The following is a 22,139-nucleotide window of genomic DNA, read 5'->3' as shown; positions in this document are numbered from 1 at the left end:
TCATGCTCCTGACAGGCCTTGTGGGGCAACGGTAGCGCGTCTGACTCCAGATCAGAAGGTTGCGTGTTCAAATCACGTCAGGGTCAGCTGTCATGCAGTGGAAATTTCTGAAAGATGTTCTCCAAGTGGGATATTATCGTCGGATCAAATGCCTGTACAACTGAATTTTGGTGCTCACTTGCTGCCATTAATGCCCTTAATTCATGCTCAAATAATTAATGTACATAGCATCAGATCAGATGGAGCAAAGGTAGCCCTTCTAACTCCAGATCAGTAGGTGGTGTGTTCGAATCACATCCAGTTCAGCTGATTCACATTGGTTCTGGTGAAATATGTGTTCTCGAAGGCAGTGTAATTTCTCAGACAACCTGTCCTTTTATCTCTATTCTGGTGCGCACTAGCTGCAACTCATGGCGTTCATTCAAGCTCATTCATATGCAGCCGACTGGCCTTGTGGCGAAACGGTAGCGCGTCTGACTCCAGATCAGAAGGTTGCGTGTTCAAATCACGTCAGTGTCAGCTGTCATACAGTTGAAATTTCACAAAAAATGTTTTCAGATTGGGCATTTATCCTCAGATCAAAAGAAATCATCACTGATTATTGGTGAACACTAGCAGCAACTGTTGCCCTTCATTCAATCTCAAATTTAAGCGAGCATTAGGACTTTTGGCACAATGGTAGCGCGTCTGACTCCAGATCAGAAGGTTGCGTGTTTTATCAAGTCAAGGTCAGCTGTCTTCCAGTGCAAATTTCACGAGAGGTTTCTCCAAATGGGATATTATTCTCAGATCAAATGACAGTACTACAAATCGTTGGTGCTCACTAGTTGCCACTGATGCCCTTAATTCAAGCTCAAATAAATCTGAAAAATAGACCATGTGGCGGAACAGTAGCGTGTCTGACTCCAACTGGGAAGCTTGCGGCTTCAAATCATGTCAAGGTAAGCTGATTTACACTAGTTCTTGTGACAAACGGTTTCTCAAAAGCTGTATAAATTCTCAGACAAAATGTCCTTTTAATCTCTATTCTGGTGCGCACTAGCTGCAACTGATGCCGTTCATTCAAGCTCATTCTCATGCTCCTGACAGGCCTTGTGGCGCAACGGTAGCGCGTCTGACTCCAGATCAGAAGGTTGCGTGTTCAAATCACGTCAGGGTCAGCTGTCATGCAGTGCAAATTTCTGAAAGATGTTCTCCAAGTGGGATATTATCGTCGGATCAAATGCCTGTACAACTGAATTTTGGTGCTCACTTGCTGCCATTAATGCCCTTAATTCATGCTCAAATAATTAATGTACGTAGCATCAGATCAGATGGAGCAGAGGTAGCCCTTCTAACTCCAGATCAGTAGGTGGTGTGTTCGAATCACATCCAGTTCAGCTGATTCACATTGGTTCTGGTGAAATATGTGTTCTCGAAGGCAGTGTCATTTCTCAGACAACCTGTCCTTTTATCTCTATTCTGTTGCGCACTAGCTGCAACTCATGGCGTTCATTCAAGCTCATTCATATGTAGTCGACTGGCCTTGTGGCGCAACGGTAGCGCGTCTGACTCCAGATCAGAAGGTTGCGTGTTCAAATCACGTCAGGGTCAGCTGTCATACAGTTGAAATTTCACAAAAAATGTTTTCAGATTGGGCATTTATCCTCAGATCAAAAGAAATCATCACTGATTATTGGTGAACACTAGCAGCAACTGTTGCCCTTCATTCAATCTCAAATTTAAGCGAGCATTAGGACTTTTGGCACAATGGTAGCGCGTCTGACTCCAGATCAGAAGGTTGCGTGTTTTATCAAGTCAAGGTCAGCTGTCTTCCAGTGCAAATTTCACGAGAGGTTTCTCCAAATGGGATATTATTCTCAGATCAAATGACAGTACTACAAATCGTTGGTGCTCACTAGTTGCCACTGATGCCCTTAATTCAAGCTCAAATAAATCTGAAAAATAGACCATGTGGCGGAACAGTAGCGTGTCTGACTCCAACTGGGAAGCTTGCGGCTTCAAATCATGTCAAGGTAAGCTGATTTACACTAGTTCTTGTGACAAACGGTTACTCAAAAGCTGTATAAATTCTCAGACAAAATGTCCTTTTAATCTCTATTCTGGTGCGCATTAGCTGCAACTGATGGCGTTCATTCAAGCTCATTCTCATGTTACCCGACAGGCCTTGTGGAGCAACGGTAGCGCGTCTGACTCCAGATCAGAAGGTTGTGTGTTCAAATCACGTCAGGGTCAGCTGTCATGCAGTGCAAATTTCTGAAAGATGTTCTCCAAGTGGGATATTATCGTCGGATCAAATGCCTGTACAACTGAATTTTGGTGCTCACTTGCTGCCATTAATGCCCTTAATTCATGCTCAAATAATTAATGTACGTAGCATCAGATCAGATGGAGCAAAGGTAGCCCTTCTAACTCCAGATCAGTAGGTGGTGTGTTCGAATCACATCCAGTTCAGCTGATTCACATTGGTTCTGGTGAAATATGTGTTCTCGAAGGCAGTGTACTTTCTCAGACAACCTGTCCTTTTATCTCTATTCTGGTGCGCACTAGCTGCAACTCATGGCGTTCATTCAAGCTCATTCTTTTGCTCCCGACAGGCCTTGTGGCGCAACGGTAGCGCGTCTGACTCCAGATCAGAAGGTTGCGTGTTCAAATCACGTCAGGGTCAGCTGTCATGCAGTGCAAATTTCTGAAAGATGTTCTCCAAGTGGGATATTATCGTCGGATCAAATGCCTGTACAACTGAATTTTGGTGCTCACTTGCTGCCATTAATGCCCTTAATTCATGCTCAAATAATTAATGTACATAGCATCAGATCAGATGGAGCAAAGGTAGCCCTTCTAACTCCAGATCAGTAGGTGGTGTGTTCGAATCACATCCAGTTCAGCTGATTCACATTGGTTCTGGTGAAATATGTGTTCTCGAAGGCAGTGTAATTTCTCAGACAACCTGTCCTTTTATCTCTATTCTGGTGCGCACTAGCTGCAACTCATGGCGTTCATTCAAGCTCATTCATATTCAGCCGACTGGCCTTGTGGCGAAACGGTAGCGCGTCTGACTCCAGATCAGAAGGTTGCGTGTTCAAATCACGTCAGGGTCAGCTGTCATACAGTTGAAATTTCACAACATTTTTTTTCAGATTGGGCATTTATCCTCAGATCAAAAGAAATCATCACTGATTATTGGTGAACACTAGCAGCAACTGTTGCCCTTCATTCAATCTCAAATTTAAGCTAGCATTAGGACTTTTGGCACAATGGTAGCGCGTCTGACTCCAGATCAGAAGGTTGCGTGTTTTATCAAGTCAAGGTCAGCTGTCTTCCAGTGCAAATTTCACGAGAGGTTTCTCCAAATGGGATATTATTCTCAGATCAAATGACAGTACTACAAATCGTTGGTGCTCACTAGTTGCCACTGATGCCCTTAATTCAAGCTCAAATAAATCTGAAAAATAGACCATGTGGCGGAACAGTAGCGTGTCTGACTCCAACTGGGAAGCTTGCGGCTTCAAATCATGTCAAGGTAAGCTGATTTACACTAGTTCTTGTGACAAACGGTTTCTCAAAAGCTGTATAAATTCTCAGACAAAATGTCCTTTTAATCTCTATTCTGGTGCGCACTAGCTGCAACTGATGCCGTTCATTCAAGCTCATTCATATGCAGCCGACTGGCCTTGTGGCGCAACGGTAGCGCGTCTGACTCCAGATCAGAAGGTTGCGTGTTCAAATCACGTCAGGGTCAGGTGTCATACAGTTGAAATTTCACAAAAAATGTTTTCAGATTGGCCATTTATCCTCAGATCAAAAGAAATCATCACTAATTATTGGTGAACACTAGCAGCAACTGTTGCCCGTCATTCAATCTCAAATTTAAGCGAGCATTAGGACTTTTGGCACAATGGTAGCGCGTCTGACTCCAGATCAGAAGGTTGCGTGTTTTATCAAGTCAAGGTCAGCTGTCTTCCAGTGCAAATTTCACGAGAGGTTTCTCCAAATGGGATATTATTCTCAGATCAAATGACAGTACTACAAATCGTTGGTGCTCACTAGTTGCCACAGATGCCCTTAATTCAAGCTCAAATAAATCTGAAAAATAGACCATGTGGCGGAACAGTAGCGTGTCTGACTCCAACTGGGAAGCTTGCGGCTTCAAATCATGTCAAGGTAAGCTGATTTACACTAGTTCTTGTGACAAACGGTTTCTCAAAAGCTGTATAAATTCTCAGACAAAATGTCCTTTTAATCTCTATTCTGATGCGCACTAGCTGCAACTGATGGCGTTCATTCAAGCTCATTCTCATGCTCCCTGCAGGCCTTGTGGCGCAACGGTAGTGCGTCTGACTCCAGATCAGAAGGTTGTGTGTTCAAATCACGTCAGGGTCAGCTGTCATGCAGTGCAAATTTCTGAAAGATGTTCTCCAAGTGGGATATTATCGTCGGATCAAATGCCTGTACAACTGAATTTTGGTGCTCACTTGCTGCCATTAATGCCCTTAATTCATGCTCAAATAATTAATGTACGTAGCATCAGATCAGATGGAGCAAAGGTAGCCCTTCTAACTCCAGATCAGTAGGTGGTGTGTTCGAATCACATCCAGTTCAGCTGATTCACATTGGTTCTGGTGAAATATGTGTTCTCGAAGGCAGTGTAATTTCTCAGACAACCTGTCCTTTTATCTCTATTCTGGTGCGCACTAGCTGCAACTCATGGCGTTCATTCAAGCTCATTCATATGCAGCAGACTGGCCTTGTGGCGCAACGGTAGCGCGTCTGACTCCAGATCAGAAGGTTGCGTGTTCAAATCACGTCAGGGTCAGCTGTCATACAGTTGAAATTTCACAAAAAATGTTTTCAGATTGGGCATTTATCCTCAGATCAAAAGAAATCATCACTGATTATTGGTGAACACTAGCAGCAACTGTTGCCCTTCATTCAATCTCAAATTTAAGCGAGCATTAGGACTTTTGGCACAATGGTAGCGCGTCTGACTCCAGATCAGAAGGTTGCGTGTTTTATCAAGTCAAGGTCAGCTGTCTTCCAGTGCAAATTTCACCAGAGGTTTCTCCAAATGGGATATTATTCTCAGATCAAATGACAGTACTACAAATCGTTGGTGCTCACTAGTTGCCACTGATGCCCTTAATTCAAGCTCAAATAAATCGGAAAAATAGACCATGTGGCGGAACAGTAGCGTGTCTGACTCCAACTGGGAAGCTTGCGGCTTCAAATCATGTCAAGGTAAGCTGATTTACACTAGTTCTTGTGACAAACGGTTTCTCAAAAGCTGTATAAATTCTCAGACAAAATGTCCTTTTAATCTCTATTCTGGTGCGCACTAGCTGCAACTGATGGCGTTCATTCAAGCTCATTCTCATGTTACCCGACAGGCCTTGTGGCGCAACGGTAGCGCGTCTGACTCCAGATCAGAAGGTTGCGTGTTCAAATCACGTCAGGGTCAGCTGTCATGCAGTGTAAATTTCTGAAAGATGTTCTCTAAGTGGGATATTATCGTCGGATCAAATGCCTGTACAACAGAATTTTGGTGCTCACTTGCTGCCATTAATGCCCTTAATTCATGCTCAAATAATTAATGTACATAGTATCAGATCAGATGGAGCAACGGTAGCCCTTCTAACTCCAGATCAGTAGGTGGTGTGTTCGAATCACATCCAGTTCAGCTGATTCACATTGGTTCTGGTGAAATATGTGTTCTCGAAGGCAGTGTAATTTCTCAGACAACCTGTCCTTTTATCTCTATTCTGGTGCGCACTAGCTGCAACTCATGGCGTTCATTCAAGCTCATTCATATGCAGACGACTGGCCTTGTGGCGCAACGGTAGCGCGTCTGACTCCAGATCAGAAGGTTGCGTGTTCAAATCACGTCAGGGTCAGCTGTCATACAGTTGAAATTTCACAAAAAATGTTTTCAGATTGGGCATTTATCCTCAGATCAAAAGAAATCATCACTGATTATTGGTGAACACTAGCAGCAACTGTTGCCCTTCATTCAATCTCAAATTTAAGCGAGCATTAGGACTTTTGGCACAATGGTAGCGCGTCTGACTCCAGATCAGAAGGTTGCGTGTTTTATCAAGTCAAGGTCAGCTGTCTTCCAGTGCAAATTTCACCAGAGGTTTCTCCAAATGGGATATTATTCTCAGATCAAATGACAGTACTACAAATCGTTGGTGCTCACTAGTTGCCACTGATGCCCTTAATTCAAGCTCAAATAAATCGGAAAAATAGACCATGTGGCGGAACAGTAGCGTGTCAAGGTAAGCTGATTTACACTAGTTCTTGTGACAAACGGTTTCTCAAAAGCTGTATAAATTCTCAGACAAAATGTCCTTTTAATCTCTATTCTGGTGCGCACTAGCTGCAACTGATGCCGTTCATTCAAGCTCATTCTCATGCTCCTGACAGGCCTTGTGGGGCAACGGTAGCGCGTCTGACTCCAGATCAGAAGGTTGCGTGTTCAAATCACGTCAGGGTCAGCTGTCATGCAGTGGAAATTTCTGAAAGATGTTCTCCAAGTGGGATATTATCGTCGGATCAAATGCCTGTACAACTGAATTTTGGTGCTCACTTGCTGCCATTAATGCCCTTAATTCATGCTCAAATAATTAATGTACATAGCATCAGATCAGATGGAGCAAAGGTAGCCCTTCTAACTCCAGATCAGTAGGTGGTGTGTTCGAATCACATCCAGTTCAGCTGATTCACATTGGTTCTGGTGAAATATGTGTTCTCGAAGGCAGTGTAATTTCTCAGACAACCTGTCCTTTTATCTCTATTCTGGTGCGCACTAGCTGCAACTCATGGCGTTCATTCAAGCTCATTCATATGCAGCAGACTGGCCTTGTGGCGCAACGGTAGCGCGTCTGACTCCAGATCAGAAGGTTGCGTGTTCAAATCACGTCAGGGTCAGCTGTCATACAGTTGAAATTTCACAAAAAATGTTTTCAGATTGGGCATTTATCCTCAGATCAAAAGAAATCATCACTGATTATTGGTGAACACTAGCAGCAACTGTTGCCCTTCATTCAATCTCAAATTTAAGCGAGCATTAGGACTTTTGGCACAATGGTAGCGCGTCTGACTCCAGATCAGAAGGTTGCGTGTTTTATCAAGTCAAGGTCAGCTGTCTTCCAGTGCAAATTTCACCAGAGGTTTCTCCAAATGGGATATTATTCTCAGATCAAATGACAGTACTACAAATCGTTGGTGCTCACTAGTTGCCACTGATGCCCTTAATTCAAGCTCAAATAAATCTGAAAAATAGACCATGTGGCGGAACAGTAGCGTGTCTGACTCCAACTGAGAAGCTTGCGGCTTCAAATCATGTCAAGGTAAGCTGATTTACACTAGTTCTTGTGACAAACGGTTTCTCAAAAGCTGTATAAATTCTCAGACATAATGTCCTTTTATCTCTATTCTGGTGCGCACTAGCTGCAACTCATGGCGTTCATTCAAGCTCATTCAAATGCAGCCGACTGGCCTTGTGGCGAAACGGTAGCGCGTCTGACTCCAGATCAGAAGGTTGCGTGTTCAAATCACGTCAGTGTCAGCTGTCATACAGTTGAAATTTCACAAAAAATGTTTTCAGATTGGGCATTTATCCTCAGATCAAAAGAAATCATCACTGATTATTGGTGAACACTAGCAGCAACTGTTGCCCTTCATTCAATCTCAAATTTAAGCGAGCATTAGGACTTTTGGCACAATGGTAGCGCGTCTGACTCCAGATCAGAAGGTTGCGTGTTTTATCAAGTCAAGGTCAGCTGTCTTCCAGTGCAAATTTCACGAGAGGTTTCTCCAAATGGGATATTATTCTCAGATCAAATGACAGTACTACAAATCGTTGGTGCTCACTAGTTGCCACTGATGCCCTTAATTCAAGCTCAAATAAATCTGAAAAATAGACCATGTGGCGGAACAGTAGCGTGTCTGACTCCAACTGGGAAGCTTGCGGCTTCAAATCATGTCAAGGTAAGCTGATTTACACTAGTTCTTGTGACAAACGGTTTCTCAAAAGCTGTATAAATTCTCAGACAAAATGTCCTTTTAATCTCTATTCTGGTGCGCACTAGCTGCAACTGATGCCGTTCATTCAAGCTCATTCTCATGCTCCTGACAGGCCTTGTGGCGCAACGGTAGCGCGTCTGACTCCAGATCAGAAGGTTGCGTGTTCAAATCACGTCAGGGTCAGCTGTCATGCAGTGCAAATTTCTGAAAGATGTTCTCCAAGTGGGATATTATCGTCGGATCAAATGCCTGTACAACTGAATTTTGGTGCTCACTTGCTGCCATTAATGCCCTTAATTCATGCTCAAATAATTAATGTACGTAGCATCAGATCAGATGGAGCAGAGGTAGCCCTTCTAACTCCAGATCAGTAGGTGGTGTGTTCGAATCACATCCAGTTCAGCTGATTCACATTGGTTCTGGTGAAATATGTGTTCTCGAAGGCAGTGTCATTTCTCAGACAACCTGTCCTTTTATCTCTATTCTGTTGCGCACTAGCTGCAACTCATGGCGTTCATTCAAGCTCATTCATATGCAGTCGACTGGCCTTGTGGCGCAACGGTAGCGCGTCTGACTCCAGATCAGAAGGTTGCGTGTTCAAATCACGTCAGGGTCAGCTGTCATACAGTTGAAATTTCACAAAAAATGTTTTCAGATTGGGCATTTATCCTCAGATCAAAAGAAATCATCACTGATTATTGGTGAACACTAGCAGCAACTGTTGCCCTTCATTCAATCTCAAATTTAAGCGAGCATTAGGACTTTTGGCACAATGGTAGCGCGTCTGACTCCAGATCAGAAGGTTGCGTGTTTTATCAAGTCAAGGTCAGCTGTCTTCCAGTGCAAATTTCACGAGAGGTTTCTCCAAATGGGATATTATTCTCAGATCAAATGACAGTACTACAAATCGTTGGTGCTCACTAGTTGCCACTGATGCCCTTAATTCAAGCTCAAATAAATCTGAAAAATAGACCATGTGGCGGAACAGTAGCGTGTCTGACTCCAACTGGGAAGCTTGCGGCTTCAAATCATGTCAAGGTAAGCTGATTTACACTAGTTCTTGTGACAAACGGTTACTCAAAAGCTGTATAAATTCTCAGACAAAATGTCCTTTTAATCTCTATTCTGGTGCGCATTAGCTGCAACTGATGGCGTTCATTCAAGCTCATTCTCATGTTACCCGACAGGCCTTGTGGAGCAACGGTAGCGCGTCTGACTCCAGATCAGAAGGTTGTGTGTTCAAATCACGTCAGGGTCAGCTGTCATGCAGTGCAATTTTCTGAAAGATGTTCTCCAAGTGGGATATTATCGTCGGATCAAATGCCTGTACAACTGAATTTTGGTGCTCACTTGCTGCCATTAATGCCCTTAATTCATGCTCAAATAATTAATGTACGTAGCATCAGATCAGATGGAGCAAAGGTAGCCCTTCTAACTCCAGATCAGTAGGTGGTGTGTTCGAATCACATCCAGTTCAGCTGATTCACATTGGTTCTGGTGAAATATGTGTTCTCGAAGGCAGTGTACTTTCTCAGACAACCTGTCCTTTTATCTCTATTCTGGTGCGCACTAGCTGCAACTCATGGCGTTCATTCAAGCTCATTCTTTTGCTCCCGACAGGCCTTGTGGCGCAACGGTAGCGCGTCTGACTCCAGATCAGAAGGTTGCGTGTTCAAATCACGTCAGGGTCAGCTGTCATGCAGTGCAAATTTCTGAAAGATGTTCTCCAAGTGGGATATTATCGTCGGATCAAATGCCTGTACAACTGAATTTTGGTGCTCACTTGCTGCCATTAATGCCCTTAATTCATGCTCAAATAATTAATGTACATAGCATCAGATCAGATGGAGCAAAGGTAGCCCTTCTAACTCCAGATCAGTAGGTGGTGTGTTCGAATCACATCCAGTTCAGCTGATTCACATTGGTTCTGGTGAAATATGTGTTCTCGAAGGCAGTGTAATTTCTCAGACAACCTGTCCTTTTATCTCTATTCTGGTGCGCACTAGCTGCAACTCATGGCGTTCATTCAAGCTCATTCATATTCAGCCGACTGGCCTTGTGGCGAAACGGTAGCGCGTCTGACTCCAGATCAGAAGGTTGCGTGTTCAAATCACGTCAGGGTCAGCTGTCATACAGTTGAAATTTCACAAAAATTTTTTTCAGATTGGGCATTTATCCTCAGATCAAAAGAAATCATCACTGATTATTGGTGAACACTAGCAGCAACTGTTGCCCTTCATTCAATCTCAAATTTAAGCTAGCATTAGGACTTTTGGCACAATGGTAGCGCGTCTGACTCCAGATCAGAAGGTTGCGTGTTTTATCAAGTCAAGGTCAGCTGTCTTCCAGTGCAAATTTCACGAGAGGTTTCTCCAAATGGGATATTATTCTCAGATCAAATGACAGTACTACAAATCGTTGGTGCTCACTAGTTGCCACTGATGCCCTTAATTCAAGCTCAAATAAATCTGAAAAATAGACCATGTGGCGGAACAGTAGCGTGTCTGACTCCAACTGGGAAGCTTGCGGCTTCAAATCATGTCAAGGTAAGCTGATTTACACTAGTTCTTGTGACAAACGGTTTCTCAAAAGCTGTATAAATTCTCAGACAAAATGTCCTTTTAATCTCTATTCTGGTGCGCACTAGCTGCAACTGATGCCGTTCATTCAAGCTCATTCATATGCAGCCGACTGGCCTTGTGGCGCAACGGTAGCGCGTCTGACTCCAGATCAGAAGGTTGCGTGTTCAAATCACGTCAGGGTCAGGTGTCATACAGTTGAAATTTCACAAAAAATGTTTTCAGATTGGCCATTTATCCTCAGATCAAAAGAAATCATCACTAATTATTGGTGAACACTAGCAGCAACTGTTGCCCGTCATTCAATCTCAAATTTAAGCGAGCATTAGGACTTTTGGCACAATGGTAGCGCGTCTGACTCCAGATCAGAAGGTTGCGTGTTTTATCAAGTCAAGGTCAGCTGTCTTCCAGTGCAAATTTCACGAGAGGTTTCTCCAAATGGGATATTATTCTCAGATCAAATGACAGTACTACAAATCGTTGGTGCTCACTAGTTGCCACAGATGCCCTTAATTCAAGCTCAAATAAATCTGAAAAATAGACCATGTGGCGGAACAGTAGCGTGTCTGACTCCAACTGGGAAGCTTGCGGCTTCAAATCATGTCAAGGTAAGCTGATTTACACTAGTTCTTGTGACAAACGGTTTCTCAAAAGCTGTATAAATTCTCAGACAAAATGTCCTTTTAATCTCTATTCTGATGCGCACTAGCTGCAACTGATGGCGTTCATTCAAGCTCATTCTCATGCTCCCTGCAGGCCTTGTGGCGCAACGGTAGTGCGTCTGACTCCAGATCAGAAGGTTGTGTGTTCAAATCACGTCAGGGTCAGCTGTCATGCAGTGCAAATTTCTGAAAGATGTTCTCCAAGTGGGATATTATCGTCGGATCAAATGCCTGTACAACTGAATTTTGGTGCTCACTTGCTGCCATTAATGCCCTTAATTCATGCTCAAATAATTAATTTACGTAGCATCAGATCAGATGGAGCAAAGGTAGCCCTTCTAACTCCAGATCAGTAGGTGGTGTGTTCGAATCACATCCAGTTCAGCTGATTCACATTGGTTCTGGTGAAAAATGTGTTCTCGAAGGCAGTGTAATTTCTCAGACAACCTGTCCTTTTATCTCTATTCTGGTGCGCACTAGCTGCAACTCATGGCGTTCATTCAAGCTCATTCATATGCAGACGACTGGCCTTGTGGCGCAACGGTAGCGCGTCTGACTCCAGATCAGAAGGTTGCGTGTTCAAATCACGTCAGGGTCAGCTGTCATACAGTTGAAATTTCACAAAAAATGTTTTCAGATTGGGCATTTATCCTCAGATCAAAAGAAATCATCACTGATTATTGGTGAACACTAGCAGCAACTGTTGCCCTTCATTCAATCTCAAATTTAAGCGAGCATTAGGACTTTTGGCACAATGGTAGCGCGTCTGACTCCAGATCAGAAGGTTGCGTGTTTTATCAAGTCAAGGTCAGCTGTCTTCCAGTGCAAATTTCACGAGAGGTTTCTCCAAATGGGATATTATTCTCAGATCAAATGACAGTACTACAAATCGTTGGTGCTCACTAGTTGCCACTGATGCCCTTAATTCAAGCTCAAATAAATCTGAAAAATAGACCATGTGGCGGAACAGTAGCGTGTCAAGGTAAGCTGATTTACACTAGTTCTTGTGACAAACGGTTTCTCAAAAGCTGTATAAATTCTCAGACAAAATGTCCTTTTAATCTCTATTCTGGTGCGCACTAGCTGCAACTGATGCCGTTCATTCAAGCTCATTCTCATGCTCCTGACAGGCCTTGTGGGGCAACGGTAGCGCGTCTGACTCCAGATCAGAAGGTTGCGTGTTCAAATCACGTCAGGGTCAGCTGTCATGCAGTGGAAATTTCTGAAAGATGTTCTCCAAGTGGGATATTATCGTCGGATCAAATGCCTGTACAACTGAATTTTGGTGCTCACTTGCTGCCATTAATGCCCTTAATTCATGCTCAAATAATTAATGTACATAGCATCAGATCAGATGGAGCAAAGGTAGCCCTTCTAACTCCAGATCAGTAGGTGGTGTGTTCGAATCACATCCAGTTCAGCTGATTCACATTGGTTCTGGTGAAATATGTGTTCTCGAAGGCAGTGTAATTTCTCAGACAACCTGTCCTTTTATCTCTATTCTGGTGCGCACTAGCTGCAACTCATGGCGTTCATTCAAGCTCATTCATATGCAGCCGACTGGCCTTGTGGCGAAACGGTAGCGCGTCTGACTCCAGATCAGAAGGTTGCGTGTTCAAATCACGTCAGTGTCAGCTGTCATACAGTTGAAATTTCACAAAAAATGTTTTCAGATTGGGCATTTATCCTCAGATCAAAAGAAATCATCACTGATTATTGGTGAACACTAGCAGCAACTGTTGCCCTTCATTCAATCTCAAATTTAAGCGAGCATTAGGACTTTTGGCACAATGGTAGCGCGTCTGACTCCAGATCAGAAGGTTGCGTGTTTTATCAAGTCAAGGTCAGCTGTCTTCCAGTGCAAATTTCACGAGAGGTTTCTCCAAATGGGATATTATTCTCAGATCAAATGACAGTACTACAAATCGTTGGTGCTCACTAGTTGCCACTGATGCCCTTAATTCAAGCTCAAATAAATCTGAAAAATAGACCATGTGGCGGAACAGTAGCGTGTCTGACTCCAACTGGGAAGCTTGCGGCTTCAAATCATGTCAAGGTAAGCTGATTTACACTAGTTCTTGTGACAAACGGTTTCTCAAAAGCTGTATAAATTCTCAGACAAAATGTCCTTTTAATCTCTATTCTGGTGCGCACTAGCTGCAACTGATGCCGTTCATTCAAGCTCATTCTCATGCTCCTGACAGGCCTTGTGGCGCAACGGTAGCGCGTCTGACTCCAGATCAGAAGGTTGCGTGTTCAAATCACGTCAGGGTCAGCTGTCATGCAGTGCAAATTTCTGAAAGATGTTCTCCAAGTGGGATATTATCGTCGGATCAAATGCCTGTACAACTGAATTTTGGTGCTCACTTGCTGCCATTAATGCCCTTAATTCATGCTCAAATAATTAATGTACGTAGCATCAGATCAGATGGAGCAGAGGTAGCCCTTCTAACTCCAGATCAGTAGGTGGTGTGTTCGAATCACATCCAGTTCAGCTGATTCACATTGGTTCTGGTGAAATATGTGTTCTCGAAGGCAGTGTCATTTCTCAGACAACCTGTCCTTTTATCTCTATTCTGTTGCGCACTAGCTGCAACTCATGGCGTTCATTCAAGCTCATTCATATGTAGTCGACTGGCCTTGTGGCGCAACGGTAGCGCGTCTGACTCCAGATCAGAAGGTTGCGTGTTCAAATCACGTCAGGGTCAGCTGTCATACAGTTGAAATTTCACAAAAAATGTTTTCAGATTGGGCATTTATCCTCAGATCAAAAGAAATCATCACTGATTATTGGTGAACACTAGCAGCAACTGTTGCCCTTCATTCAATCTCAAATTTAAGCGAGCATTAGGACTTTTGGCACAATGGTAGCGCGTCTGACTCCAGATCAGAAGGTTGCGTGTTTTATCAAGTCAAGGTCAGCTGTCTTCCAGTGCAAATTTCACGAGAGGTTTCTCCAAATGGGATATTATTCTCAGATCAAATGACAGTACTACAAATCGTTGGTGCTCACTAGTTGCCACTGATGCCCTTAATTCAAGCTCAAATAAATCTGAAAAATAGACCATGTGGCGGAACAGTAGCGTGTCTGACTCCAACTGGGAAGCTTGCGGCTTCAAATCATGTCAAGGTAAGCTGATTTACACTAGTTCTTGTGACAAACGGTTACTCAAAAGCTGTATAAATTCTCAGACAAAATGTCCTTTTAATCTCTATTCTGGTGCGCATTAGCTGCAACTGATGGCGTTCATTCAAGCTCATTCTCATGTTACCCGACAGGCCTTGTGGAGCAACGGTAGCGCGTCTGACTCCAGATCAGAAGGTTGTGTGTTCAAATCACGTCAGGGTCAGCTGTCATGCAGTGCAAATTTCTGAAAGATGTTCTCCAAGTGGGATATTATCGTCGGATCAAATGCCTGTACAACTGAATTTTGGTGCTCACTTGCTGCCATTAATGCCCTTAATTCATGCTCAAATAATTAATGTACGTAGCATCAGATCAGATGGAGCAAAGGTAGCCCTTCTAACTCCAGATCAGTAGGTGGTGTGTTCGAATCACATCCAGTTCAGCTGATTCACATTGGTTCTGGTGAAATATGTGTTCTCGAAGGCAGTGTACTTTCTCAGACAACCTGTCCTTTTATCTCTATTCTGGTGCGCACTAGCTGCAACTCATGGCGTTCATTCAAGCTCATTCTTTTGCTCCCGACAGGCCTTGTGGCGCAACGGTAGCGCGTCTGACTCCAGATCAGAAGGTTGCGTGTTCAAATCACGTCAGGGTCAGCTGTCATGCAGTGCAAATTTCTGAAAGATGTTCTCCAAGTGGGATATTATCGTCGGATCAAATGCCTGTACAACTGAATTTTGGTGCTCACTTGCTGCCATTAATGCCCTTAATTCATGCTCAAATAATTAATGTACATAGCATCAGATCAGATGGAGCAAAGGTAGCCCTTCTAACTCCAGATCAGTAGGTGGTGTGTTCGAATCACATCCAGTTCAGCTGATTCACATTGGTTCTGGTGAAATATGTGTTCTCGAAGGCAGTGTAATTTCTCAGACAACCTGTCCTTTTATCTCTATTCTGGTGCGCACTAGCTGCAACTCATGGCGTTCATTCAAGCTCATTCATATTCAGCCGACTGGCCTTGTGGCGAAACGGTAGCGCGTCTGACTCCAGATCAGAAGGTTGCGTGTTCAAATCACGTCAGGGTCAGCTGTCATACAGTTGAAATTTCACAAATTTTTTTTTCAGATTGGGCATTTATCCTCAGATCAAAAGAAATCATCACTGATTATTGGTGAACACTAGCAGCAACTGTTGCCCTTCATTCAATCTCAAATTTAAGCTAGCATTAGGACTTTTGGCACAATGGTAGCGCGTCTGACTCCAGATCAGAAGGTTGCGTGTTTTATCAAGTCAAGGTCAGCTGTCTTCCAGTGCAAATTTCACGAGAGGTTTCTCCAAATGGGATATTATTCTCAGATCAAATGACAGTACTACAAATCGTTGGTGCTCACTAGTTGCCACTGATGCCCTTAATTCAAGCTCAAATAAATCTGAAAAATAGACCATGTGGCGGAACAGTAGCGTGTCTGACTCCAACTGGGAAGCTTGCGGCTTCAAATCATGTCAAGGTAAGCTGATTTACACTAGTTCTTGTGACAAACGGTTTCTCAAAAGCTGTATAAATTCTCAGACAAAATGTCCTTTTAATCTCTATTCTGGTGCGCACTAGCTGCAACTGATGCCGTTCATTCAAGCTCATTCATATGCAGCCGACTGGCCTTGTGGCGCAACGGTAGCGCGTCTGACTCCAGATCAGAAGGTTGCGTGTTCAAATCACGTCAGGGTCAGGTGTCATACAGTTGAAATTTCACAAAAAATGTTTTCAGATTGGCCATTTATCCTCAGATCAAAAGAAATCATCACTAATTATTGGTGAACACTAGCAGCAACTGTTGCCCGTCATTCAATCTCAAATTTAAGCGAGCATTAGGACTTTTGGCACAATGGTAGCGCGTCTGACTCCAGATCAGAAGGTTGCGTGTTTTATCAAGTCAAGGTCAGCTGTCTTCCAGTGCAAATTTCACGAGAGGTTTCTCCAAATGGGATATTATTCTCAGATCAAATGACAGTACTACAAATCGTTGGTGCTCACTAGTTGCCACAGATGCCCTTAATTCAAGCTCAAATAAATCTGAAAAATAGACCATGTGGCGGAACAGTAGCGTGTCTGACTCCAACTGGGAAGCTTGCGGCTTCAAATCATGTCAAGGTAAGCTGATTTACACTAGTTCTTGTGACAAACGGTTTCTCAAAAGCTGTATAAATTCTCAGACAAAATGTCCTTTTAATCTCTATTCTGATGCGCACTAGCTGCAACTGATGGCGTTCATTCAAGCTCATTCTCATGCTCCCTGCAGGCCTTGTGGCGCAACGGTAGTGCGTCTGACTCCAGATCAGAAGGTTGTGTGTTCAAATCACGTCAGGGTCAGCTGTCATGCAGTGCAAATTTCTGAAAGATGTTCTCCAAGTGGGATATTATCGTCGGATCAAATGCCTGTACAACTGAATTTTGGTGCTCACTTGCTGCCATTAATGCCCTTAATTCATGCTCAAATAATTAATGTACGTAGCATCAGATCAGATGGAGCAAAGGTAGCCCTTCTAACTCCAGATCAGTAGGTGGTGTGTTCGAATCACATCCAGTTCAGCTGATTCACATTGGTTCTGGTGAAATATGTGTTCTCGAAGGCAGTGTAATTTCTCAGACAACCTGTCCTTTTATCTCTATTCTGGTGCGCACTAGCTGCAACTCATGGCGTTCATTCAAGCTCATTCATATGCAGCAGACTGGCCTTGTGGCGCAACGGTAGCGCGTCTGACTCCAGATCAGAAGGTTGCGTGTTCAAATCACGTCAGGGTCAGCTGTCATACAGTTGAAATTTCACAAAAAATGTTTTCAGATTGGGCATTTATCCTCAGATCAAAAGAAATCATCACTGATTATTGGTGAACACTAGCAGCAACTGTTGCCCTTCATTCAATCTCAAATTTAAGCGAGCATTAGGACTTTTGGCACAATGGTAGCGCGTCTGACTCCAGATCAGAAGGTTGCGTGTTTTATCAAGTCAAGGTCAGCTGTCTTCCAGTGCAAATTTCACCAGAGGTTTCTCCAAATGGGATATTATTCTCAGATCAAATGACAGTACTACAAATCGTTGGTGCTCACTAGTTGCCACTGATGCCCTTAATTCAAGCTCAAATAAATCGGAAAAATAGACCATGTGGCGGAACAGTAGCGTGTCTGACTCCAACTGGGAAGCTTGCGGCTTCAAATCATGTCAAGGTAAGCTGATTTACACTAGTTCTTGTGACAAACGGTTTCTCAAAAGCTGTATAAATTCTCAGACAAAATGTCCTTTTAATCTCTATTCTGGTGCGCACTAGCTGCAACTGATGGCGTTCATTCAAGCTCATTCTCATGTTACCCGACAGGCCTTGTGGCGCAACGGTAGCGCGTCTGACTCCAGATCAGAAGGTTGCGTGTTCAAATCACGTCAGGGTCAGCTGTCATGCAGTGTAAATTTCTGAAAGATGTTCTCCAAGTGGGATATTATCGTCGGATCAAATGCCTGTACAACAGAATTTTGGTGCTCACTTGCTGCCATTAATGCCCTTAATTCATGCTCAAATAATTAATGTACATAGTATCAGATCAGATGGAGCAACGGTAGCCCTTCTAACTCGAGATCAGTAGGTGGTGTGTTCGAATCACATCCAGTTCAGCTGATTCACATTGGTTCTGGTGAAATATGTGTTCTCGAAGGCAGTGTAATTTCTCAGACAACCTGTCCTTTTATCTCTATTCTGGTGCGCACTAGCTGCAACTCATGGCGTTCATTCAAGCTCATTCATATGCAGACGACTGGCCTTGTGGCGCAACGGTAGCGCGTCTGACTCCAGATCAGAAGGTTGCGTGTTCAAATCACGTCAGGGTCAGCTGTCATACAGTTGAAATTTCACAAAAAATGTTTTCAGATTGGGCATTTATCCTCAGATCAAAAGAAATCATCACTGATTATTGGTGAACACTAGCAGCAACTGTTGCCCTTCATTCAATCTCAAATTTAAGCGAGCATTAGGACTTTTGGCACAATGGTAGCGCGTCTGACTCCAGATCAGAAGGTTGCGTGTTTTATCAAGTCAAGGTCAGCTGTCTTCCAGTGCAAATTTCACCAGAGGTTTCTCCAAATGGGATATTATTCTCAGATCAAATGACAGTACTACAAATCGTTGGTGCTCACTAGTTGCCACTGATGCCCTTAATTCAAGCTCAAATAAATCGGAAAAATAGACCATGTGGCGGAACAGTAGCGTGTCAAGGTAAGCTGATTTACACTAGTTCTTGTGACAAACGGTTTCTCAAAAGCTGTATAAATTCTCAGACAAAATGTCCTTTTAATCTCTATTCTGGTGCGCACTAGCTGCAACTGATGCCGTTCATTCAAGCTCATTCTCATGCTCCTGACAGGCCTTGTGGGGCAACGGTAGCGCGTCTGACTCCAGATCAGAAGGTTGCGTGTTCAAATCACGTCAGGGTCAGCTGTCATGCAGTGGAAATTTCTGAAAGATGTTCTCCAAGTGGGATATTATCGTCGGATCAAATGCCTGTACAACTGAATTTTGGTGCTCACTTGCTGCCATTAATGCCCTTAATTCATGCTCAAATAATTAATGTACATAGCATCAGATCAGATGGAGCAAAGGTAGCCCTTCTAACTCCAGATCAGTAGGTGGTGTGTTCGAATCACATCCAGTTCAGCTGATTCACATTGGTTCTGGTGAAATATGTGTTCTCGAAGGCAGTGTAATTTCTCAGACAACCTGTCCTTTTATCTCTATTCTGGTGCGCACTAGCTGCAACTCATGGCGTTCATTCAAGCTCATTCATGTGCAGCAGACTGGCCTTGTGGCGCAACGGTAGCGCGTCTGACTCCAGATCAGAAGGTTGCGTGTTCAAATCACGTCAGGGTCAGCTGTCATACAGTTGAAATTTCACAAAAAATGTTTTCAGATTGGGCATTTATCCTCAGATCAAAAGAAATCATCACTGATTATTGGTGAACACTAGCAGCAACTGTTGCCCTTCATTCAATCTCAAATTTAAGCGAGCATTAGGACTTTTGGCACAATGGTAGCGCGTCTGACTCCAGATCAGAAGGTTGCGTGTTTTATCAAGTCAAGGTCAGCTGTCTTCCAGTGCAAATTTCACCAGAGGTTTCTCCAAATGGGATATTATTCTCAGATCAAATGACAGTACTACAAATCGTTGGTGCTCACTAGTTGCCACTGATGCCCTTAATTCAAGCTCAAATAAATCTGAAAAATAGACCATGTGGCGGAACAGTAGCGTGTCTGACTCCAACTGAGAAGCTTGCGGCTTCAAATCATGTCAAGGTAAGCTGATTTACACTAGTTCTTGTGACAAACGGTTTCTCAAAAGCTGTATAAATTCTCAGACATAATGTCCTTTTATCTCTATTCTGGTGCGCACTAGCTGCAACTCATGGCGTTCATTCAAGCTCATTCAAATGCAGCCGACTGGCCTTGTGGCGAAACGGTAGCGCGTCTGACTCCAGATCAGAAGGTTGCGTGTTCAAATCACGTCAGTGTCAGCTGTCATACAGTTGAAATTTCACAAAAAATGTTTTCAGATTGGGCATTTATCCTCAGATCAAAAGAAATCATCACTGATTATTGGTGAACACTAGCAGCAACTGTTGCCCTTCATTCAATCTCAAATTTAAGCGAGCATTAGGACTTTTGGCACAATGGTAGCGCGTCTGACTCCAGATCAGAAGGTTGCGTGTTTTATCAAGTCAAGGTCAGCTGTCTTCCAGTGCAAATTTCACGAGAGGTTTCTCCAAATGGGATATTATTCTCAGATCAAATGACAGTACTACAAATCGTTGGTGCTCACTAGTTGCCACTGATGCCCTTAATTCAAGCTCAAATAAATCTGAAAAATAGACCATGTGGCGGAACAGTAGCGTGTCTGACTCCAACTGGGAAGCTTGCGGCTTCAAATCATGTCAAGGTAAGCTGATTTACACTAGTTCTTGTGACAAACGGTTTCTCAAAAGCTGTATAAATTCTCAGACAAAATGTCCTTTTAATCTCTATTCTGGTGCGCACTAGCTGCAACTGATGCCGTTCATTCAAGCTCATTCTCATGCTCCTGACAGGCCTTGTGGCGCAACGGTAGCGCGTCTGACTCCAGATCAGAAGGTTGCGTGTTCAAATCACGTCAGGGTCAGCTGTCATGCAGTGCAAATTTCTGAAAGATGTTCTCCAAGTGGGATATTATCGTCGGATCAAATGCCTGTACAACTGAATTTTGGTGCTCACTTGCTGCCATTAATGCCCTTAATTCATGCTCAAATAATTAATGTACGTAGCATCAGATCAGATGGAGCAGAGGTAGCCCTTCTAACTCCAGATCAGTAGGTGGTGTGTTCAAATCACGTCAGGGTCAGCTGTCATACAGTTGAAATTTCACAAAAAATGTTTTCAGATTGGGCATTTATCCTCAGATCAAAAGAAATCATCACTGATTATTGGTGAACACTAGCAGCAACTGTTGCCCTTCATTCAATCTCAAATTTAAGCGAGCATTAGGACTTTTGGCACAATGGTAGCGCGTCTGACTCCAGATCAGAAGGTTGCGTGTTTTATCAAGTCAAGGTCAGCTGTCTTCCAGTGCAAATTTCACGAGAGGTTTCTCCAAATGGGATATTATTCTCAGATCAAATGACAGTACTACAAATCGTTGGTGCTCACTAGTTGCCACTGATGCCCTTAATTCAAGCTCAAATAAATCTGAAAAATAGACCATGTGGCGGAACAGTAGCGTGTCTGACTCCAACTGGGAAGCTTGCGGCTTCAAATCATGTCAAGGTAAGCTGATTTACACTAGTTCTTGTGACAAACGGTTACTCAAAAGCTGTATAAATTCTCAGACAAAATGTCCTTTTAATCTCTATTCTGGTGCGCATTAGCTGCAACTGATGGCGTTCATTCAAGCTCATTCTCATGTTACCCGACAGGCCTTGTGGAGCAACGGTAGCGCGTCTGACTCCAGATCAGAAGGTTGTGTGTTCAAATCACGTCAGGGTCAGCTGTCATGCAGTGCAATTTTCTGAAAGATGTTCTCCAAGTGGGATATTATCGTCGGATCAAATGCCTGTACAACTGAATTTTGGTGCTCACTTGCTGCCATTAATGCCCTTAATTCATGCTCAAATAATTAATGTACGTAGCATCAGATCAGATGGAGCAAAGGTAGCCCTTCTAACTCCAGATCAGTAGGTGGTGTGTTCGAATCACATCCAGTTCAGCTGATTCACATTGGTTCTGGTGAAATATGTGTTCTCGAAGGCAGTGTACTTTCTCAGACAACCTGTCCTTTTATCTCTATTCTGGTGCGCACTAGCTGCAACTCATGGCGTTCATTCAAGCTCATTCATATGCAGCAGACTGGCCTTGTGGCGCAACGGTAGCGCGTCTGACTCCAGATCAGAAGGTTGCGTGTTCAAATCACGTCAGGGTCAGCTGTCATACAGTTGAAATTTCACAAAAAATGTTTTCAGATTGGGCATTTATCCTCAGATCAAAAGAAATCATCACTGATTATTGGTGAACACTAGCAGCAACTGTTGCCCTTCATTCAATCTCAAATTTAAGCGAGCATTAGGACTTTTGGCACAATGGTAGCGCGTCTGACTCCAGATCAGAAGGTTGCGTGTTTTATCAAGTCAAGGTCAGCTGTCTTCCAGTGCAAATTTCACCAGAGGTTTCTCCAAATGG

General features: G+C 43.4%; 41 non-coding genes across 41 annotated transcripts; all 41 read left to right on the top strand.

Annotated features, from left to right (window-relative positions):
• Window positions 1–14: 14 nt before the first annotated feature.
• Window positions 15–86, top strand: AC3HAE_038004 (transfer RNA tryptophan (anticodon CCA)). Its single transcript has one exon. It is a non-coding gene; the product is annotated as a tRNA-Trp (tRNA).
• A 361-nt stretch (window positions 87–447) lies between these two features.
• AC3HAE_038002 (transfer RNA tryptophan (anticodon CCA)) lies at window positions 448–519 on the top strand. Its single transcript has one exon. It is a non-coding gene; the product is annotated as a tRNA-Trp (tRNA).
• A 569-nt stretch (window positions 520–1,088) lies between these two features.
• On the top strand, window positions 1,089–1,160 carry AC3HAE_038000 (transfer RNA tryptophan (anticodon CCA)). Its single transcript has one exon. It is a non-coding gene; the product is annotated as a tRNA-Trp (tRNA).
• A 361-nt stretch (window positions 1,161–1,521) lies between these two features.
• On the top strand, window positions 1,522–1,593 carry AC3HAE_037999 (transfer RNA tryptophan (anticodon CCA)). Its single transcript has one exon. It is a non-coding gene; the product is annotated as a tRNA-Trp (tRNA).
• Window positions 1,594–2,163: 570 nt separating this feature from the next.
• Window positions 2,164–2,235, top strand: AC3HAE_037998 (transfer RNA tryptophan (anticodon CCA)). The gene has a single exon. It is a non-coding gene; the product is annotated as a tRNA-Trp (tRNA).
• Window positions 2,236–2,596: 361 nt separating this feature from the next.
• On the top strand, window positions 2,597–2,668 carry AC3HAE_037997 (transfer RNA tryptophan (anticodon CCA)). The gene has a single exon. It is a non-coding gene; the product is annotated as a tRNA-Trp (tRNA).
• A 361-nt stretch (window positions 2,669–3,029) lies between these two features.
• AC3HAE_037996 (transfer RNA tryptophan (anticodon CCA)) lies at window positions 3,030–3,101 on the top strand. The gene has a single exon. It is a non-coding gene; the product is annotated as a tRNA-Trp (tRNA).
• Window positions 3,102–3,670: 569 nt separating this feature from the next.
• Window positions 3,671–3,742, top strand: AC3HAE_037995 (transfer RNA tryptophan (anticodon CCA)). Its single transcript has one exon. It is a non-coding gene; the product is annotated as a tRNA-Trp (tRNA).
• A 569-nt stretch (window positions 3,743–4,311) lies between these two features.
• Window positions 4,312–4,383, top strand: AC3HAE_037994 (transfer RNA tryptophan (anticodon CCA)). Its single transcript has one exon. It is a non-coding gene; the product is annotated as a tRNA-Trp (tRNA).
• A 361-nt stretch (window positions 4,384–4,744) lies between these two features.
• AC3HAE_037993 (transfer RNA tryptophan (anticodon CCA)) lies at window positions 4,745–4,816 on the top strand. Its single transcript has one exon. It is a non-coding gene; the product is annotated as a tRNA-Trp (tRNA).
• A 570-nt stretch (window positions 4,817–5,386) lies between these two features.
• AC3HAE_037992 (transfer RNA tryptophan (anticodon CCA)) lies at window positions 5,387–5,458 on the top strand. The gene has a single exon. It is a non-coding gene; the product is annotated as a tRNA-Trp (tRNA).
• A 361-nt stretch (window positions 5,459–5,819) lies between these two features.
• AC3HAE_037989 (transfer RNA tryptophan (anticodon CCA)) lies at window positions 5,820–5,891 on the top strand. Its single transcript has one exon. It is a non-coding gene; the product is annotated as a tRNA-Trp (tRNA).
• A 531-nt stretch (window positions 5,892–6,422) lies between these two features.
• On the top strand, window positions 6,423–6,494 carry AC3HAE_037988 (transfer RNA tryptophan (anticodon CCA)). Its single transcript has one exon. It is a non-coding gene; the product is annotated as a tRNA-Trp (tRNA).
• Window positions 6,495–6,855: 361 nt separating this feature from the next.
• AC3HAE_037987 (transfer RNA tryptophan (anticodon CCA)) lies at window positions 6,856–6,927 on the top strand. Its single transcript has one exon. It is a non-coding gene; the product is annotated as a tRNA-Trp (tRNA).
• Window positions 6,928–7,495: 568 nt separating this feature from the next.
• AC3HAE_037986 (transfer RNA tryptophan (anticodon CCA)) lies at window positions 7,496–7,567 on the top strand. The gene has a single exon. It is a non-coding gene; the product is annotated as a tRNA-Trp (tRNA).
• A 569-nt stretch (window positions 7,568–8,136) lies between these two features.
• On the top strand, window positions 8,137–8,208 carry AC3HAE_037985 (transfer RNA tryptophan (anticodon CCA)). The gene has a single exon. It is a non-coding gene; the product is annotated as a tRNA-Trp (tRNA).
• Window positions 8,209–8,569: 361 nt separating this feature from the next.
• On the top strand, window positions 8,570–8,641 carry AC3HAE_038072 (transfer RNA tryptophan (anticodon CCA)). The gene has a single exon. It is a non-coding gene; the product is annotated as a tRNA-Trp (tRNA).
• A 570-nt stretch (window positions 8,642–9,211) lies between these two features.
• AC3HAE_038071 (transfer RNA tryptophan (anticodon CCA)) lies at window positions 9,212–9,283 on the top strand. The gene has a single exon. It is a non-coding gene; the product is annotated as a tRNA-Trp (tRNA).
• A 361-nt stretch (window positions 9,284–9,644) lies between these two features.
• AC3HAE_038070 (transfer RNA tryptophan (anticodon CCA)) lies at window positions 9,645–9,716 on the top strand. The gene has a single exon. It is a non-coding gene; the product is annotated as a tRNA-Trp (tRNA).
• A 361-nt stretch (window positions 9,717–10,077) lies between these two features.
• Window positions 10,078–10,149, top strand: AC3HAE_038069 (transfer RNA tryptophan (anticodon CCA)). Its single transcript has one exon. It is a non-coding gene; the product is annotated as a tRNA-Trp (tRNA).
• A 569-nt stretch (window positions 10,150–10,718) lies between these two features.
• Window positions 10,719–10,790, top strand: AC3HAE_038067 (transfer RNA tryptophan (anticodon CCA)). Its single transcript has one exon. It is a non-coding gene; the product is annotated as a tRNA-Trp (tRNA).
• Window positions 10,791–11,359: 569 nt separating this feature from the next.
• On the top strand, window positions 11,360–11,431 carry AC3HAE_038065 (transfer RNA tryptophan (anticodon CCA)). The gene has a single exon. It is a non-coding gene; the product is annotated as a tRNA-Trp (tRNA).
• A 361-nt stretch (window positions 11,432–11,792) lies between these two features.
• On the top strand, window positions 11,793–11,864 carry AC3HAE_038064 (transfer RNA tryptophan (anticodon CCA)). The gene has a single exon. It is a non-coding gene; the product is annotated as a tRNA-Trp (tRNA).
• Window positions 11,865–12,395: 531 nt separating this feature from the next.
• Window positions 12,396–12,467, top strand: AC3HAE_038063 (transfer RNA tryptophan (anticodon CCA)). The gene has a single exon. It is a non-coding gene; the product is annotated as a tRNA-Trp (tRNA).
• Window positions 12,468–12,828: 361 nt separating this feature from the next.
• AC3HAE_038062 (transfer RNA tryptophan (anticodon CCA)) lies at window positions 12,829–12,900 on the top strand. Its single transcript has one exon. It is a non-coding gene; the product is annotated as a tRNA-Trp (tRNA).
• A 569-nt stretch (window positions 12,901–13,469) lies between these two features.
• Window positions 13,470–13,541, top strand: AC3HAE_038061 (transfer RNA tryptophan (anticodon CCA)). The gene has a single exon. It is a non-coding gene; the product is annotated as a tRNA-Trp (tRNA).
• Window positions 13,542–13,902: 361 nt separating this feature from the next.
• Window positions 13,903–13,974, top strand: AC3HAE_038060 (transfer RNA tryptophan (anticodon CCA)). The gene has a single exon. It is a non-coding gene; the product is annotated as a tRNA-Trp (tRNA).
• Window positions 13,975–14,544: 570 nt separating this feature from the next.
• Window positions 14,545–14,616, top strand: AC3HAE_038059 (transfer RNA tryptophan (anticodon CCA)). Its single transcript has one exon. It is a non-coding gene; the product is annotated as a tRNA-Trp (tRNA).
• A 361-nt stretch (window positions 14,617–14,977) lies between these two features.
• AC3HAE_038058 (transfer RNA tryptophan (anticodon CCA)) lies at window positions 14,978–15,049 on the top strand. Its single transcript has one exon. It is a non-coding gene; the product is annotated as a tRNA-Trp (tRNA).
• A 361-nt stretch (window positions 15,050–15,410) lies between these two features.
• Window positions 15,411–15,482, top strand: AC3HAE_038055 (transfer RNA tryptophan (anticodon CCA)). Its single transcript has one exon. It is a non-coding gene; the product is annotated as a tRNA-Trp (tRNA).
• Window positions 15,483–16,051: 569 nt separating this feature from the next.
• On the top strand, window positions 16,052–16,123 carry AC3HAE_038054 (transfer RNA tryptophan (anticodon CCA)). Its single transcript has one exon. It is a non-coding gene; the product is annotated as a tRNA-Trp (tRNA).
• Window positions 16,124–16,692: 569 nt separating this feature from the next.
• Window positions 16,693–16,764, top strand: AC3HAE_038052 (transfer RNA tryptophan (anticodon CCA)). Its single transcript has one exon. It is a non-coding gene; the product is annotated as a tRNA-Trp (tRNA).
• Window positions 16,765–17,125: 361 nt separating this feature from the next.
• Window positions 17,126–17,197, top strand: AC3HAE_038051 (transfer RNA tryptophan (anticodon CCA)). The gene has a single exon. It is a non-coding gene; the product is annotated as a tRNA-Trp (tRNA).
• Window positions 17,198–17,767: 570 nt separating this feature from the next.
• AC3HAE_038050 (transfer RNA tryptophan (anticodon CCA)) lies at window positions 17,768–17,839 on the top strand. Its single transcript has one exon. It is a non-coding gene; the product is annotated as a tRNA-Trp (tRNA).
• A 361-nt stretch (window positions 17,840–18,200) lies between these two features.
• AC3HAE_038049 (transfer RNA tryptophan (anticodon CCA)) lies at window positions 18,201–18,272 on the top strand. Its single transcript has one exon. It is a non-coding gene; the product is annotated as a tRNA-Trp (tRNA).
• Window positions 18,273–18,803: 531 nt separating this feature from the next.
• Window positions 18,804–18,875, top strand: AC3HAE_038048 (transfer RNA tryptophan (anticodon CCA)). The gene has a single exon. It is a non-coding gene; the product is annotated as a tRNA-Trp (tRNA).
• Window positions 18,876–19,236: 361 nt separating this feature from the next.
• AC3HAE_038047 (transfer RNA tryptophan (anticodon CCA)) lies at window positions 19,237–19,308 on the top strand. Its single transcript has one exon. It is a non-coding gene; the product is annotated as a tRNA-Trp (tRNA).
• A 568-nt stretch (window positions 19,309–19,876) lies between these two features.
• AC3HAE_038046 (transfer RNA tryptophan (anticodon CCA)) lies at window positions 19,877–19,948 on the top strand. Its single transcript has one exon. It is a non-coding gene; the product is annotated as a tRNA-Trp (tRNA).
• A 569-nt stretch (window positions 19,949–20,517) lies between these two features.
• Window positions 20,518–20,589, top strand: AC3HAE_038044 (transfer RNA tryptophan (anticodon CCA)). Its single transcript has one exon. It is a non-coding gene; the product is annotated as a tRNA-Trp (tRNA).
• A 789-nt stretch (window positions 20,590–21,378) lies between these two features.
• On the top strand, window positions 21,379–21,450 carry AC3HAE_038043 (transfer RNA tryptophan (anticodon CCA)). Its single transcript has one exon. It is a non-coding gene; the product is annotated as a tRNA-Trp (tRNA).
• Window positions 21,451–21,811: 361 nt separating this feature from the next.
• On the top strand, window positions 21,812–21,883 carry AC3HAE_038042 (transfer RNA tryptophan (anticodon CCA)). Its single transcript has one exon. It is a non-coding gene; the product is annotated as a tRNA-Trp (tRNA).
• The last annotated feature ends 256 nt before the right edge of the window (window positions 21,884–22,139 follow it).

This window comes from Micromesistius poutassou, assembly GCF_964030765.1.
Source record: "Micromesistius poutassou genome assembly, chromosome: 22".
Classification (NCBI taxonomy): domain Eukaryota; kingdom Metazoa; phylum Chordata; class Actinopteri; order Gadiformes; family Gadidae; genus Micromesistius; species Micromesistius poutassou.
This window is presented reverse-complemented; position numbering and strand designations above follow the sequence as displayed.